The sequence below is a fragment of the Aquarana catesbeiana genome, linkage group LG01 (genome assembly GCF_042186555.1).
Source record: "Aquarana catesbeiana isolate 2022-GZ linkage group LG01, ASM4218655v1, whole genome shotgun sequence".
NCBI lineage: Eukaryota > Metazoa > Chordata > Amphibia > Anura > Ranidae > Aquarana > Aquarana catesbeiana.
Window position 1 is genome coordinate 688,677,061 of NC_133324.1, and position 18,362 is coordinate 688,695,422.

The following is an 18,362-nucleotide window of genomic DNA, read 5'->3' on the forward strand; positions in this document are numbered from 1 at the left end:
AGATTTATAAAGAATGGGGGGGAATTTATGAAGCGTGGAAATTCATACAGAATGGGGGGAATTTGTGAAGCGTGGAGGGGGGAATTTATAAAGAATGGGGGGAATTTCTGAAGCGTGGAGGGGGAAATTTGTGAACAATGGGGGAAATTTATAAAGAATGGGGGAAGTTGTGAAGTGTGGAAATTTATAAAGAATGGGGGGAATTCGTGAAGCGTGGGAATTTGTGAAGTGTGGAGGGGGGGAGATTTATAAAGAATGGGGGGGGATTTATGAAGCGTGGAAATTCATAAAGAATGGGGGGAATTTGTGAAGCGTGGAGGGGGAATTTATAAAGAATGGGGGGAATTTTTGAAGCGTGGAGGGGGAATTTGTGAATAATGGGGGGGAATTTATAAAGAATGGGGGGAATTTGTGAAGTGTGGAGGGGGGAATTTATAAAGAATGGGGGGAAGTTGTGAAGCGTGGAAATTTATAAAGAATGGGGGGGAATTTGTGAAGCGTGGGAATTTGTGAAGTGTGGAGGGGGGAATTTGTGAAGTGTGGTGGGAATTTGTGAAGTGTGGTGGGAATTTGTGAAGTGTGGAGGGGGGAATTTGTGAAGTGTGGTGGGAATTTGTGAAGTGTGGTGGGAATTTGTGAAGTGTGGAGGGGGGAATTTGTGAAGTGTGGTGGGAATTTGTGAAGTGTGGGAATTTGTGAAGTGTGGAGGGGGGAATTTGTGAAGTGTGGTGGGAATTTGTGAAGTGTGGTGGGAATTTGTGAAGTGTGGAGGGGGGAATTTGTGAAGTGTGGAGGGGGGAATTTGTAAAGTGTGGAGGGGGGAATTTATAAAGAATAGGGGGAATTTGTGAAGCATGGGGGGGATTTATAAAGAATGGGGGGAATTTGTGAAGAAGGGGGAGGGGAATTTGTGAAGACTGGATAGGGAAATTTGTGAAGAAGTTGGGGGGGGTTTGTGAAGAATGTGGGGGGGGATTTGTAAAGAGGTGAGAGCTGTAAATAGGGGATTTGTAAAGAGTAGGGGGGATTTGTGAAGAGGTGAGAGCTGTGAAGGTGGGGAAGGGGATCTGTGGAGGTGAGAGCTGTAAAGAGTTGGGGGGGGTTATGAAAAGCCGTAAATATTGAGAGCTGGGGGGGGGCAGGTTGTACAGAGGTAAGCACTGGGGGGGATTTTTGCAGGTGAGACCTGGTGGTAAAATGGAGAAGGGGTGGTTGTGCAACATAGGTGAGGACTGGGAGGTGCAGAGTTGAACTGTTGACAGGGCGTACAATGAATAGTTGTGGGGGTGCTAAGGTGAACTTTGGACAGGAGTACAGAGATGTGCTGTGGAAGAGGAGGAAGAGGAGGTGAGCTGTGGACAAGGGGAAGAAGAGGTGAGCTGTGGACAAGAGGAAGAAGAGGTGAGCTGTGGACAAGGGGAAGAGGAGGTGAGATGTGGACAGAGGAAGAAAAGGTGAGCTGTGGACATAGGAAGAAGAGATGAGCTGTGAACAAGGGGAAGAAGAGGTGAGCTGTAGACAAGGGGAAGAGGAGGTGAGATGTGGACAGAGGAAGAAGAGGTGAGGTGTGGACAGAGGAAGAAGAGGTGAGCTGTGGACAGAGGAAGAAGAGGTGGGCTGTGGACAGAAGAAGAAGAGGTGAGCTGGGGACAAGGGGAAGAAGAGGTGAGCTGTGGACACAGGAAGAAGAGGTGAGCTGTGGACAAGGGGAGGAAGAGGTGAGCTGTGGACAGAGGAAGAAAGGGTGAGCTGTGGACAAGGAGAAGAAGAGGTGAGCTGTGAACAGAGGAAGAAGAGGTGAGCTGTGGACAAGGGGAAGAAGAGGTGAGCTGTGGACAAGGGAAGAAGAGGTGAGCTGTGGACAAGAGGAAGAAGAGGTGAGCTGTGGACAAGGGGAAGAAGAGGTGAGCTGTGGACAAGGGAAGAGGAGGTGAGATGTGGACAGAGGAAGAAAAGGTGAGCTGTGGACAGAGGAAGAAGAGGTGAGCTGTGAACAAGGGGAAGAAGAGGTGAGCTTTACACAAGGGGAAGAGGAGGTGAAATGTGGACAGAGGAAGAAGAGGTGAGCTGTGGACAAAGGGAAGAGGAGGTGAGATGTGGATAGAGGAAGAAGTGGTGAGCTGTAAACAAGGGGAAGAAGAGGTGAGCTGTAGACAAGGGGAAGAGGAGGTGAGATGTGGACAAGGAGAAGAAGAAGTTGAACTGTTGACAGAGCGTACAAAGGATAGTTGTGGGGGTGCTAAGGTGAACTTTGGACAGGAGTACAGAATGTGCTGTGGAAGAGGAGGAAGAGGAGGCGAGATGTAGACAAAGGGACGAGGAGGTGAGCTGTGGACAGAAGAAGAAGAAGTGAGCTGTGGACAAGGGGAGGAAGAGGTGAGCTGTGGACAGAGGAAGAAGAGGTGAGCTGTGAACAAGGGGAGGAAGAGGTGAGCTGTGGACAGAGGAAGAAGAGGTGAGCTGTGGACAGAGGAAGAAGAGGTGATCTGTGGACAAGGGGAAGAAGAGGTGAGCTGTGGACAGAGGAAGAAGAGGTGAGCTGTGCACAAAGGGAAGAAGAGGTGAGCTGTGGACAAGGGGAAGAAGAGGTGAGCTGTGGACAAGGGGAAGAAGAGGTGAGCTGTGAACAAGGGGAAGAAGAGGTGAGCTGTAGACAAGGGGAAGAGGAGGTGAGATGTGGACAGAGGAAGAAGAGGTGAGCTGTGGACAAAGGGAAGAGGAGGTGAGATGTTGATAGAGGAAGAAGTGGTGAGCTGTAAACAAGGGGAAGAAGAGGTGAGCTGTAGACAAGGGGAAGAGGAGGTGGGCTGTGGACAGAAGAAGAAGAGGTGAGCTGGGGACAAGGGGAGGAAAAGGTGAGCTGTGGACACAGGAAGAAGAGGTGAGCTGTGGACAAGGGGAGGAAGAGGTGAGCTGTGGACAGAGGAAGAAAGGGTGAGCTGTGGACAAGGAGAAGAAGAGGTGAGCTGTGAACAGAGGAAGAAGAGGTGAGCTGTGGACAAGGGGAAGAAGATGTGAGCTGTGGACAAGGGGAAGAAAAGGTGAGCTGTGGACAAGAGGAAGAAGAGGTGAGCTGTGGACAAGGGGAAGAAAAGGTGAGCTGTGGACAAGGGAAGAGGAGGTGAGATGTGGACAGAGGAAGAAAAGGTGAGCTGTGGACAGAGGAAGAAGAGGTGAGCTGTGAACAAGGGGAAGAAGAGGTGAGCTTTACACTAAGGGAAGAGGAGGTGAAATGTGGACAGAGGAAGAAGAGGTGAGCTGTGGACAAAGGGAAGAGGAGGTGAGATGTGGATAGAGGAAGAAGTGGTGAGCTGTAAACAAGGTGAAGAAGAGGTGAGCTGTAGACAAGGGGAAGAGGAGGTGAGATGTGGACCGAGAAAGAAGAGGTGAGCTATGGACAAGGAGAAGAAGAGGTGAGCTGTGGACAGAGGAAGAAGAGGTGAGCTGTGGACAGAAGAAGAGATGAGCTTTGGACAAGGAGAAGAAGATGTGAGATATGAACAAGGGTTGTAGGTGAGCTGTGGACAGGGGTACAGAGGTGAGCTGTGAATGGGAGGCACAGAGGTGTGGAATAGATGGTTACCTTGGGAAGGAATATGTAAATATTATCACTTGTGCTGATTTGTTTCTGTGCCTTGTGTAATACTGCACAGTATGCACTCCAGAGCCCTCTCTGTTATTCACTCCTGAGTGCGGTACTTTGTGCCTCTTGCACCTTGTGCAAAATGCAGATTATTTAATGTTGATTTACATCTCTCCTCGGAGAACGGCGTGGTTGGGGGCAGGAAGTTGGCTGGGGAAGGCGAGTTCCTGCACCTATTCTCTGAGAAAAAAAGCCCTGTGTGTTGGTGATGTATGGAATTATGTGTTAGATGTGGTTTAACCAACTTAAAAAAGTGCAGGTAAATACAGAAAATTCAAGTATTTAAAATGCTTATTTGCAGTGTTTTTCTTTTCCATAAATTATTTGTATTAATTTGTACTCATAGTTTCCAAGACAGCTCACTTAAAGTCCATTCCCCTGATATAAATGTTCTGGGATCTGTGCTCATGCTTTAGCTTGTCTTTGGTAGACCAGAGAAATAGATTTCTATCCCTGGTGACTCATTTCTGAGTGACCCTCTGTTATGTCAACTCAACTTTCTTTCCTAGTTTCCACCCTTTTTTCTAATAACTTACCCCCCTTCCTCTTAACATCTTACAGTTTCCCTCCTCCCTATTGTCCATCATGGCCAGTGCTAGCTTGCCCTAACTAAAGTGCTGCTCCTATATTGTTAAAGGTTTCAACAACCCATAATGCCACGGTACAAATATCCATGTTTCATGAGAACCATTTTTGTAGTGAATGCACCTCTGCCTGCCATAACATGTATTTCTCCCCAAGAGGAACTCTAAAGGGATCTCAATAGATATCCATAAAAGTTGATCAAAGAGCAGATCCCTGGGCGGATATCTACTCCTAACTCTCTACAAGGCCAGCTTTTTACCATTGCAAATTTCTACCTCCTAAATTCTAATAGGTCCTTAATTTAGGCATGGGACAGAGTATCTCATTGCAGACTCACCACACTACTAAAAAAAGGTCCTTGCCCCCTGAGAACTTATGACTCCACTCCAGAACACTCCCTTTCAAATATATTCTTTCCTGTTAGCTATCTTACAGAGGATCTGGATACCTGAATCAAACCTAAAGGACTGGGAGAAAGCTTGTGTACTCTCACATAAACCTCTAAGGCCAGCAAAGCTGAAGAAAAGAACTTTGAAATCCTTCCCCATTGATATAGAGGTCTAAATGTCCTGCATTGTTTTTATCCACCTTCACTAATGGCGATCCCCTTGGACATTGGAATTAAATGGGCATTGGAATTAAACTCTATGATGGATCTAGAACACCTCTTGGGAGCAAAATATAATAGGTTGCACCTGGGCCTCCTGGACAGTATTCTATCATTCTCAAGAAATCTAAAACATGACGTCCTCATAAGTATAATTCTTCCCTGTCTCAGTCATGATGGACTTGGGTGGAAAGTATTCCTCAACCCCTCCCTCTATCCAGAGTCTCTCATCTGTCCCTTCCTCCTGTTCCAACTTCCCACTCCAACTTTCTGCTTATGCTCTCTGACCCTGTCTATGCTACCCTTTTTCTGAATAATTTTCCTCTCACCCTTACCCTTTTAGGTAGTATCATATGGCTGACACTGGCTCACCCTTTAATGAGACAACTTGGCAAAACCACCAATGATTTTTGTGCTGGAGGAGATATGGAGAACCCATAACGCACTATTGCACAGCTGAAGGGTTTCTGCTTGGAAATTATTCATGCTTGTGTATCTGCACCCGTACTATGTGGATTATTGATCTCCTGTACTATGGGATAATATATGATGTGCATGTGTGCATCCTGCCTTTTAAGATTTGTTGGTGCTTTCCAACTCTCTTTTTTACATGTATGTGTTTATCTTTTTTTTAGATCTGGCGCGCACTACTAAGTGATTTATGTTGTGCAATCACTTTGTTTGAGACCATACAGTGGGGATCGAAAGTTTGGGAACCCCAGGTATAAATGTGTATTAATGTGCATAACAAAGCCAAGGAAAGATGGAAAAATCTCCAAATGGCATCAAATTACAGATTAGACATTCTTATAATATGTCAAAAAAAGTTAGATTTTATTTCCATCATTTACACTTTCAAAATTACAGAAAACAAAAAAATGGCGTCTGCAACAGTTTGGGCACCCTGCAGAATTTATAGAGAGTGTGTATTATGGTTACAGCTTGCACTTGATTGATTAAATTTTCCAGGTGTCTCTTGTTCCCCATCCCTTCCCTTACCCCTTGTATTATTTACTGCAGAATTTATAGCATGCACTGCCCCTTTGCAAAGCTGAGACCTGCCAGTGTCATGGATTGTTCTCAATCATCATCTGGGAAGACCAGGTGATGTCAATCTCAAAGGTTTTAAATGGCCAAACTTGTCTGACCTTGCCCCAACAATCAGCACCATGGGTTCTTCTAAGCAGTTGTCTAGAAAACTGAAAATAGTTGACGCTCACAAAGCTGGAGAAGGCTATAAGAAGATAGCAAAGCGTTTTCAGATGTCAATATCCTCTGTTCGGAATGTAATTAAGAAATGGCAGTCATCAGGAACAGTGGAAGTTAAAGCAAGATCTGGAAGACCAAGAAAAATATCAGACAGAACAGCTCACAGGATTGTGAGAAAAGCAATTCAAAACCCACGTTTGACTGCACGATCCCTCCAGAAAGATCTGGCAGACACTGGAGTTGTGGTACACTATTCCACTATAAAGAGATACTTGTACAAATATGGTCTTCATGGAAGAGTCATCAGAAGAAAACCTCTTCTACGTCCTCACCACAAAAATCAGCGTTTGAAATTTGCAAATGAACATATAGACAAGCCTGAGGCATTTTGGAAACAAGTTCTGTGGACCGATGAGGTTAAAAAAGAACTTTTTGGCCGGAATGAGCAAAGGTACGTTTGGAGAAGAAAGGGCACAGAATTTAATGAAAAGAACCTCTGTCCAACTGTTAAGCATGGGGGTGGATCAATCATGCTTTGGGGTTGTATTGCAGCCAGTGGCACAGGGAACATTTCACGAGTAGAAGGAAAAATTGATTCAATAAAATTTCAGCAAATTTTGGATGGTAACTTGATGCCACTTGATGCCATCTGTGAAAAAGCTGAGGTTAAAGAGAGGATGGCTTGTACAAATGGATAATGATCCTAAACACACCTCAAAATCCATGGGGGATTACATCAAGAGGCGTAAACTGAAGGTTTTGCCATGGCCTTCACAATCTCCTGACCTCAATATTATTAAAAATCTATGGATAGACCTTAAAAGAGCAGTGCGTGACAGACAGCCCAGAAATCTCAAAGAACTGGAAGACTTTTGTAAGGAAGAATGGGCAAAGATACTTCAAACAAGAATTGAAAGACTCTTGGCTGGCTACAAAAAGCATTTACAAGCTGTGATACTTGCCAAAGGGGGCAGTACAAGATATTAACTCTGCAGGGTGCCCAAACTTTTGCAGACGCCATTTTTTTGTTTTCTGTAATTTTGAAAGTGTAAATGATGGAAATAAAATCTAACTTTTTTTGACATATTATAAGAATGTCTAATCTGTAATTTGATGCCATTTGGAGATTTTTCCATCTTTCTCTGGCTTCGTTATGCACATTTTTACCTGGGGTGCCCAAACTTTCGATCCCCACTGTATATTTGATGAAATATTGTACTGTGCCCTCCCTTGTGAATTTCCCTCTATGAGATAAAGGTGTTCTATTGCATGATGATTTCAGCGTATTATCTCTTGGTGTATTTTTAAGAACAAGCACTGGGGGTTTCACCACTCTGTTATGATTAAACCTTGTTATGTGATTAATATGATATACCTTTTTGTTTGTTTTTATATTCCATTATGTCTATAACATACATCAAGTGTACTCCTGAAGAAGAATGTTCGAAACATGTCGAGTTTGCATGCAGAGTCTTATAAAATCTTCTCATCTAATGTGAACCAAAGACATATTTTATGCTATGCAGTATTTTCTGCCTTAAGTGATTTTAGTAAGATTTTATGCCAATGTTGGCGATTTTTCTACATGTCTACATAAAAATCCAGAGCTACCCAATCTTGTTTATAATGTATCTGCACATGCCTTAACTACTTACAATTGTATTTATATGCTTCTTTATATTATACTGTACAATGATTGCCACTATCTGAATTTTGTGAATGCTTTGATTGTTTCTTTTGTACTGTACTGTACTGTACTGTTTAACCACTTCCAGCCCAAGGACGTCATATGACGGGGATATCTAAATGATGGGTGCAGCTACAGGTATCATTCAGATATCTTCTTTTTCAGATGGCAAGTCTGTGCACTGTAAGAATGACCATAGCAGCAGTTCAACCGCTTGATCGTTCTTACGGGTGGCAGGAGGGGACATCCCCCCTCCCGATGCCCTCCGGTGCTTCTCCGGGCTCTGCCGTGTCATCGGGGACCCAGAGAAAGAATCCGCCGCCGCCAGATGAAGAACATAGAGATGTCTGGTGACTAGATGGTCACAATCATCTCTATGACCGTCGGAGGCCCGGGCATGAAGTTATGACATCATGTCCGGGCTGCTGATGTAAACAAAGCCAAGATCCCAGCTGGAAAGCAACAGATTGGTCATTTTTTTTGATCTGATGCTTTTCAGCCTGGAGGAGAGATGTTTTTAAAGAGAAAGTGTAAAAATGTAGGAGAGGAGTGCCAGAATAAGCCCGGTATGGAAGGGGTTAAATATAAACCTAATAAACTAGGCCTGAACTAAAAAATGCCAATACTTAAAAGAACTTGGACATACTTTTATTCAAAGTGAAACTTAACAGCTATTTTTGTTTTCACTTTTCCCTTGATGAAAAGTATTGCTGACTACATAAGACTTATTTAGCAAACGGCTTACACATTCTATAGAATTATGAAGAGTTGGCAAATATGTTACGCTGGCTTAGAAATTGTGTATTAGGGATTGTTTGTGAACTTTATTATTGTATTCCGCATTAAAGATTGAACCTGCAGCATGTGACCCTGAGACCGAGTCCTACAAAATGTTCCTCAGCTAAAAATCATAGGATAATGATGCAGGCTGGAAATGTGATGTGACACCATGAATTTGTGAATTAAGATCCTTTGTATGACTGATGTACCAGACACTGAGCTGCATCTTCTTTATTGTAATATTGCAGCCAGAATCTGTCATATCTCTCAATTACTTTTCCCTGGTCCGCCAGATGTGATTTGTTGATAATTTTTATATGCAGCTTCCTGGCAACATCCTCTACAAAAATAGCGATGAGCTGAAACAGGATGGTGACTATGTGACCTTAATTCCAGACCAGAGCACTGGCTCAGTTAATGGAGCATGACACCACTAATAATGAAGATATATTTTATAAATGACTTTTTTGTTTGCAGCTTCAAAGCACAAACAAACACATAAAGGACTAGACGATGTACTGTAGCTCAATGTACATTTGACAGTTAAAACCTTACCTTTCTTTTAATCATGCTTTATACAGTATTATGATAAGAGCCAATGCTTACAACTGCTAAACAAACTAAAATTTGCTTTGATTTGATTTGGCTAACTGGCCCTTGGAGAGACAAACAGTTAGAAGATTTAAATAAACAGTTTTTGGACTGTGTTTATAGTTGGACACAACACAACATAATTGGCCTGGAACAGCATGTATTCAGCAGCCACAACTATAATAGAAGTGGATTACAGAGGAAGCAGAAGAGTTGCGTAATTTCCTTGGTTACAGGTTAATGCTTACTGGGAACTGGAAATAGGTCCTTAGGTCTGGGGCTACATCCAGAAGCATTGTTAGACTGGTGCCATAATGCAGCTTTTTCAGTATTAGCTAAATCTATAGTGACAACATACAGACATGCAACTGTCCCTTCCAGTGAAGGATTGTTTCAGCCTACTGGCAGAACTTAAAAAAACACATTCTTGACTCTTGCAATATCTGTTAAGAGCGAGAATTTGTAAGCCTGAAACAATGTATGTTTGGCTAACAAATGTTAACATATAAAGTATGTAAATTCCTTGAAAACAGTGTAATACATGAAAGTGTGAACTATCCCCTGACTTTGAAAGACAGGTAGGTACAGTGTGTTTTTTTTAAGCCCAACTCCAGAAACCCTAAAACACTCTCTTGCCGTGGGGCTGCGTATGCAAATGTTAACATATAAAGTAGGTAAATTCCTTGAAAACAGTGTAATACATGAAAGTGTGAACTATCCCCTGACTTTGAAAGACAGGTAGGTACAGTGTGTTTTTTTTAAGCCCAACTCCAGAAACCCTAAAACACTCTCTTGCCGTGGGGCTGCGTATACCTTAGAACTAAGCCCTCCAGTGGCACCCACACACCGCTGAGACAGCTGACATCTTCCCCGGTGTTTCTTCCAGGTTCATGGGCTCCGGGGCTGTGAGTGGCCAGAGCCGCGATGATGTCACTCCTGAGCATGCGTGTGGGAGCCGCCGGCATGGGCTCTGAAGGTCAGGTACAGTAAGCCGGACCTTCAGAGTGCATGCGCCGATTACGTCATTGGCTGCATGCACTCTGAATATCTCCTAAACTGTGCAAGTTTAGGAGATATTCACAGTACCTACAGGTAAGCCTTATTATAGGCTTACCTGTAGGTACAATTAAAAAGATAAGACCTTACTTTATCTTTAATTATATCTTTTTTCATAGGGTTGTTGGCTTTGCAGCCACTTCACTAGACCAGTGGACCCCAATTTAAATTGTTTTGTGTTCTGATTAGACCAACAGTAGAGAGCAGAGGGACTTTTTCCATGCTGAGATATTTTCAGTACCACAAATAATGGGGATGTGATAAATCTGTTTTGAATAATAAGAATGTGGGTTTGTCACCTTTTATTTCTTTTTTTGTATTAAATTATTTTGTTGCCATCTAATGTGTTTTGGTTTTGTCTTTTTGATTTCAGAGTTCTCAGATATACAAAGCTTACAGGAATTGTTATTGTGGCAGAGCTTACAGGAATTGTGATGATGGCAGTCTCCAAACCACCACCGCCACCAATATCTGATGATGGCTCTCTCAGCCTTACCCTGCATAGAGATTTTCAGCTTGTGGCACAACAGCCTAACTGTCAGTAGACAGAAAGAGATTGCCACTCAGTTGGTAAACTCCGCAGTTAACCCTTTACATACATAAACAATAGCTGCCACCATGTGTTTTAACAGAAACAGAAGTTGTTATAATAAGCTTGACTTCTAAGAAATGCCTGTGACACCCACAGACACGCCAGACTTCTCTGTGGCATTCCCCGTGATGTCAGAGGGGCGGGGTCACCGGGTGGCCCCGCCTTCCGTTATTTAGGAACCGTTAGAAGAGGAGAAGCGTCACACAGCGGGAGCCTCCCTCCATGCCATCATGGATGAGGAGCGGCCCGAGGAGAAGAAGGGAACAAGACGCCACGGAGGAAGATGCCGTATAAGCGTATATTTATTGGTTTGCGCAGAAGTTATAGCGTCTACAAACTAAGGTACATTTTCTGGACTTTACACAGCTTTTAGTTTATGACTGCCTATCTCATTTCTTGAGGTGCTAAAATGGCAGGGCAGTACAAACCCCCCCCCCCCCCAATGACCCCATTTTGGAAAGTAGACACCCCAAGGAAATTACTGAGATGCATGTTGAGCCCATCGAAAATTCATTTTTTTTGTCCCAAGTGATTGAATAATGACAAAAAAATAAAAAATTTACAAAAAGTTGTCACTAAATGATATATTGCTCACACAGGCCATGGGCATATGTGGAATTGCACCCCAAAATACATTTAGCTGCTTCTCCTGAGTATGGGAATACCACATGTGTGGGACTTTTTGGGAGCCTAGCTGCGTACGGGGCCCCGAAAACCAAGCACCGCCTTCAGGATTCCTAAGGGCGTACATTTTTGATTTCACTCCTCACTACCTATCACAGTTTTAAAGGCCATAAAATGCCCAGATGGCACAACCCCCCCCCAAATGACCCCATTTTGGAAAGTAGACACCCCAAGCTATTTGCTGAGAGGCATGTTGAGTCCATGGAATATTTTATATTTTGACACAAGTTGCAGGAAAGTGATCAATTTTTTTTTTTTTTTTTTGCACAAAGTTGTACCTAAATGATATATTGCTCAAACATGCCATGGGCATATGTGGGATTACACCCCAAAATACATTCTGCTGCTTCTCCTGAGTATGGGGATACCACATGTGTGGGACTTTTTGGGAGCCTAGCTTCATACGGGGCCCCGAAAACCAATCACCGCCTTCAGGATTTCTAAGGGCGTAAATTTTTGATTCACTCCTCACTACCTATCACAGTTTCGAAGGCCATAAAATGCCAAGATAGCACAACCCCCCCCAAATGACCCCATTTTGGAAAGTGGACATCCCAAGCTATTTGCTGAGAGGCATGGTGAGTATTATGCAGCTCTCATTTGTTTTTGAAAATGAAGAAAGACAAGAAAAACATTTTTTTTTTTCTTTTTTCAATTTTCAAAACTTTGTGAAAAAAAGTGAGGTCTGCAAAATACTCACTATACCTCTAAGCAAATAGCTTGGGGTGTCTACTTTCCAAAATAGGGTCATTTGGGGGGTTTTGTGCCACCTGGGCAATCCATGGCCTTCCGAAACTGTGATAGGCAGTGAAGAGTGAAATCAAAAATTTACGCCCTTAGAAAGCCTGAAGGCGGTGCTTGGTTTTCGGGGTCCCGTACGCGGCTAGGCTCCCAAAAAGTCTCACAAATGTGGTATCCCCGTACTCAGGAGAAGCAACAGAATGTATTTTGTGGTGTAATTTCACATATTCCCATGGCATGTTTGAGCAATATATCATTTAGTGACAACTTTGTGCAAAAAAAAAAAAAAAAATGTGTCTTTTTCCCGCAACTTGTGTCACAATATAAAATATACCATGGACTCGACATGCCTCTCAGCAAATAGCTTGGGGTGTCTACTTTCCAAAATGGGGTCATTTGGGGGGGGGGAGTTTGAACTGTCCTGGCATTTTATGCACAACATTTAGAAGCTTATGTCACACATCACCCACTCTTCTAACCACTTGAAGACAAAGCCCTTTCTGACACGTTTTGTTTACATGAAAATTATTTTTTTTTTTTTTGCAAGAAAATTACTTTGAACCACCAAACATTATATCTTTTTTTAAAGCAAATGCCCTACAGATTAAAGCCTTGAAGAGGATACTATAATTATTCATCACATGGCATTTATTCACAAAATAAATCATGTTCATCAATCACACTGATCCCCAGTTGGCCCAGGTATTCATTGGTGAGAGAAAACAGTCCAATAATCAAGGCAATGTCATCGCTGCATGTATATGCTAGAGATCGCTGTCAGACTATGAATGATTAAGTCAATGATTACAGGTAACTTTGTCCTTATTGCAGTATCCACACTTTTCTAATGAGCTAGCTGCTACTGACAGACAATACAAATGTATGTGCTGGCAAGTACCCTGTGAGTTAGTACTTTACCGTACTTAGCCGTCTTCGCCTGGAGCTGCACTGCTTGTTCCACCGCTATCCTCAGGTCGGCAGGGGGTTCAGTCCCATATTGCTTCCGCATTGATTGCAGTGCGTCTTGGGTGAAGCGACGATCCATGCAGGGTAATAACGGCATAATTAGCTGCTGCACTCTTTAGTTGTTCATCCAGATCCTATGGATGGTATGGGGAATCCCCGATTAGCACGCCGATCAACCGCTCCTGATATGTGCTCCACTGTCTCACGTCCGCCTCCTCTCACACTCCACCTCTATATTGCTCTGAACCACAGCTGACCCTAATAATTTGTATGATACAATCGTATCACCAACCAATAGTCTAATTTGCAAGGTCCCAGTGGTACAAAGCAATAACGCCCGGACTGGGCTAGCTCCACTTTCTTTTAACATGTTAGTCTTGTCTGTCTTGTGTATGTCTATGGCCAATAATTGTTAATAATTCATGAGGAATATATGCTACATTATTATGTGAATTTTATATTGGGTATTCCAAATAAAGCTTAATTTTTTAAAGAAACAATCCTATGTCAATCCTGTTGCCTAGAGTAACCCCTGCTTCAGCCCATCTATAGGGCTTCCCCCCTTCCCCTTCCCCTTGTTTTTTAGTACCTAACCATGGTTACAGCAACAGTACCTCAACAGGTCAAGGATTGAGTACAGGCCCCAGCATTTCTTTGGGCTAGTACCGGTGGAAGCTCGCATTACCCATTCCAATCTCCCCTTCCCCCATCCCAATATCTGATGACATTTTTTTTCATGCAGCCTGTGGGCTGAACGAAAAAAAGATATTGATCAGTGGGTATGCCCACCATTAGAATACCTCCCTTCATCCACCCACTTCTAATGATGGGCATACATGCAGGGATCAGGCCTGACTCTGTGAACGCTGCAGTTATGTGTGCTTAGTGTTTTGTAAGTGTCAGTGATCGATCGATACTGCACTTGGGAGGGCTGGGCAGGGCTGGGCAGGGCTGGGCCGAGGGGCAAAACGCAGGTGCTAGCAGGTATCTGGGCTGATCCCGCTAACACTGCGTTTTTGGGGACCCTAAACTGCTGGGGACGCTAGTATAGATCTGATCGGTTCAGATATCGATCCGTTCAGATACTATAGCACTAAGGGAGGTGTATGCTGCGTGCGTGGGTGTTAGCGGTACTGGCGCAAAACTGACGCTGCCTGGGGCGACGCAGACCTTATCTGACCCTAAAAACGTAACTTATATCACCGCCGGGCAATTAGGGGGTTAAACCTTTATTAGGTAATAAACGGCGGGTGCCCTAAAACTATAATAAACAATCTAAACAATATAATAAACAATCTAACTAACCAGCGTCACCCATAACAGTTATACGGTGATCACTGGTGAAAGGGTTAACTAGGGGGCAATCAGGGGGTTAAAACCTTTAGTAGGTAGTATATGGGGTCCCTGTCTCTATAAAACGCTGACGGCGAACCTATATACTTACCTCCCTAACTAGCGTCACCAGTGTCACTAATACAGCGATCAGAAAAACAATTGCTTAGTGACACTGGCGACAGGAGGTGATCATGGGGTTAACCTTTATTAGGGGGGGTTAGGGGGGTACCCTAGACCTAAAGGGGGGTACCCCAGACCCCAGACCTAAAGGGGGCTAACCCTAACTGCCCTAACACTTATAACTGTCACAAACTGACACCAATGCAAAAAAAAAAAAAACTGCTATTGGTGTCACTGTGATCGGGGGGTGACTGGGGGGTGAAAAGTGTGCCTGCGTGTTCTACTGTAAGTGTAGTGTTGGTGCAACTCACATTGATGTCTTCTCTCCTCGGCGCCGGAACAAAAAAGACTGGCTTGAGGAGAGATGATCACTTTCTCTGCCGCTGTTTACATTACAACAGCAGAGGAAGAATTTCATTCGTGGGGAGCGATCGCGAGGGGGTGGCCACCAATGAGTGGCCTCCCCCTCAGCCTGTAATGCTTCCCCACTGATGCCGACCGCCTCGGGCACCGGGGGGGGGCGCGATGCGCCCCCAGCCCGCGGGAGGCAGATCACGTACCAGGTACGTGATTTTGCCTGCCCGTGCCATTCTGCCGCAGTATATCCGCGTTAGGTGGTCGGCAAGTGGTTAAAGGAATATTACACTTTTATTGTTTCACTTTAAGCATTATTAAAATCACTGCTCCCGAAAAAACAGACATTTTTAAAACTCTTTTGCATTGATCCATGTCCCCTGGGGCAGGACCCAGGTCCCCAAACACTTTTTATGACAATAACTTGCATATTAACCTTTAAAATTAGCACTTTTGATTATTCATGTTCGAGTCCCATAGACTTTAACCACTTGCCTACCAGGCCAATTCTGACATTTCTCTCCTACATGTAAAAATCATAATTTTTTTGCTAGAAAATTACATAGAACCCCCTAACATTATATATGTTTTTTTAGCAGAGACCCTAGAGAATACAATGGCGGTCATTGCAACTTTTTATCTAGCATGGTATTTGCGCAGCAATTTTTGGAATGCGTTTTTTTAGGAAAAAAAACAGTTTTGGGCTTTAAAAAAAAAAAAACACAAGAAAGTTAGCCCAATGTTTTTGCATAATGTGAAAGATGAAGTTACGCCGAGTAAATAGATACCCAACATGTCACGCATCAAAATTGCACACGCTCGTGGAATGGCGCCAAACTTCGCTATTTAAAAATCCCCTTAGGCGACGCTTTAAAAATTTTTACTGGTTACATGTTTTGAGTTACAGAGGAGGTCTATTACCAAAATTATTGCTCTCGCTCTAATGTTCGCGGCGACACCTCACATGTGTGGTTTGAACACCGTTTTCATATGTGGGCGGGACTTATGTATGCGTTCGCTTCTGCATGCAAGCTCATGGGGACAGGGGCACTTTAAAAAAAAAAAAATTTTTATTGTTAATTTTACTTTTTTTATTTTAGCTTGACACTTTTTTTCCAAAAAAAATTTTTTTGATCACTTTTGTTTCTATTAAAAGGAATGTAAACATCCCTTGTAATAGGAATAAGCATGACAGGTGCTCTTTACAGTTAGATTAGAAGCCTGAAATAAAAAAAAAAAAAAAAAAAAAAAAAAGATCTCCACTTCCCAGCCGAAGCGGTGCCATTTTATTTAATACAGAGGTGATGTTATGACGTCACGCCCAGCCTCCGAACGATCATAGAGACTCCGGCGACCATCTGTTCCGCTGGAAATCTCTATGCTAAACATCCGGGGCTGGATCCTGTGACCGACTCACCGATCGTAGCAGTGAGTCGGTACAAGCACCGGAGGGCGGCGGGAGGGGGGGGGACATCCCCTCTTGCCTCCCGTAAGAACGATCAAGCGGCAGAACAGCCATTATTATCATTCTTATGGTGTGCAGATTCGCTGGCTCTAAAAGACGATATCTGGATGATGTCTGTAGCTACAGGCTCAGATACACACTCAGATATCCCCGCTCAAAGCCGAGGACGTCATTTGGCGTACGGCGGGCGGGAAGCGGTTTTAATGGTGTTTGCACAAATTTTGGGGGCATGTGGCCTGGTACGGTTCGGGGGGGCGCTCTCTCGTCCCCCCCTCTTTTCCTGCGGCCTTCCAGATCATTCTTATGGTGTGCAGAATGGCCGGCTCTAAAAGACGATATCTGGATGATGTCTGTAGCTACAGGCATCACTCAGATATCCCTGCTCAAAGCCAAGGACGTCAATTGGTGTACGGCAGGCGGGAAGCGGTTTTAATGGTGTTTGCACAAATTTTGGGGGCATGTGGCCTGGTACGGATTGGGGGGGGGCGCTCTCTCGTCCCCCCTCTTTTCCTGCAGCCTGCCAGATCATTCTTATGGTGTGCAGATTGGCCGGCTCTAAAAGACGATATCTGGATGATGTCTGTAGCTACAGGCATCACTCAGATATCCCTGCTCAAAGCCGAGGACGTCATTTGGTGTACGGCAGGCGGGAAGCGGTTTTAATGGTGTTCGCACAAATTTTTTGCCTGTTCTGCTGCGAACCGAACAGGGGGGATGTTCGGTCCATCCCTAGTTATCATTGAGAATCATGGGGTACAAATTGTCAAGCAATTCGGAGGTCCCAAGTCGCCCAACTGTAAAACAAGTCATATATATTTTAATAGAAAGGAGCTCTATTTTATACTTGCATTTACATCAGCAGAACAAATGCAGGAAGTGATGTGTGCACATGGGCCAGAAGCAAATGTGTGGGGATGCCAAACAAATCAATGAATCCCACCCACACCAAATCTAACTACCACATCCACCCCCGCATTGATTAAGCACAACTACATATCATACCCTTATCCGGAAAATGAGCAGCACCTCCTCTTTGCTAAAGAGGGACCTCGCCATGTCCACCTAGATGGAGATCTTGACCAGCACAGGGACTTCCGGGTGATTACAATGACTTATTTCTGGGTCAGAAGGTGAAACCACACTCTTGATCGCTGCTGCAAATATTTGATCGCAACCACTATTAGAATTTTTGTATTTTTGTTTATTTGCAGATATGCAAATTTGTATTTCTACTTATATTTAAAGGCGTTCGATAAGAAATGGTGTCCCTGGGTTAGCAGCGGGAGGCAATCGTTCAGCTGAACTCACACACTTTCATTCCCGCATGTCAGTCCCGACTGCAGGGGGAATTTCAGAGACATCTGTGCAGGTTTCTGCACTGGTATCAATACAAATTGCACCCCAAAGTCACACCAATTAAAACAGTGCAATTGTCACTGCTTTGACATGTCAAATCGCACCAATGTGAACTAAAGCTGACACATTCTCCACAGCTGATTATATATATATATATATATATATATATATATATATATATAAATAAAGATGCCACCTTTATCATTAACTTGCAGGTGTGCAGAAGCCTAGGTTTACATTGGAGCGATTTGTCATGCGATTTGAGAGACCACAACAACAAAGCTCAATAATGTACTTTTATTTTACCAATAGAGAAACAAAAAAAAAATTTACATTCATTTACTAGCTTCCAAAAAATTTGGACAGGATATATGGTGCTACATTTAGCAATGGGATTTTAAGGGCCCTGCTCATAGGAGCTTACAAGCTAAAATTTGACAAAACCTTAGAGTGGACACAGCTTTAATTTCAGTGTATAACGGGCAACACATCACATTATTATCTGCAAGATTATAGAAACATACTTAACAGTCATTCTTACAAAGCATTCCAACATAATATTAAAAGACTTATTCAAAACACCCACCACCA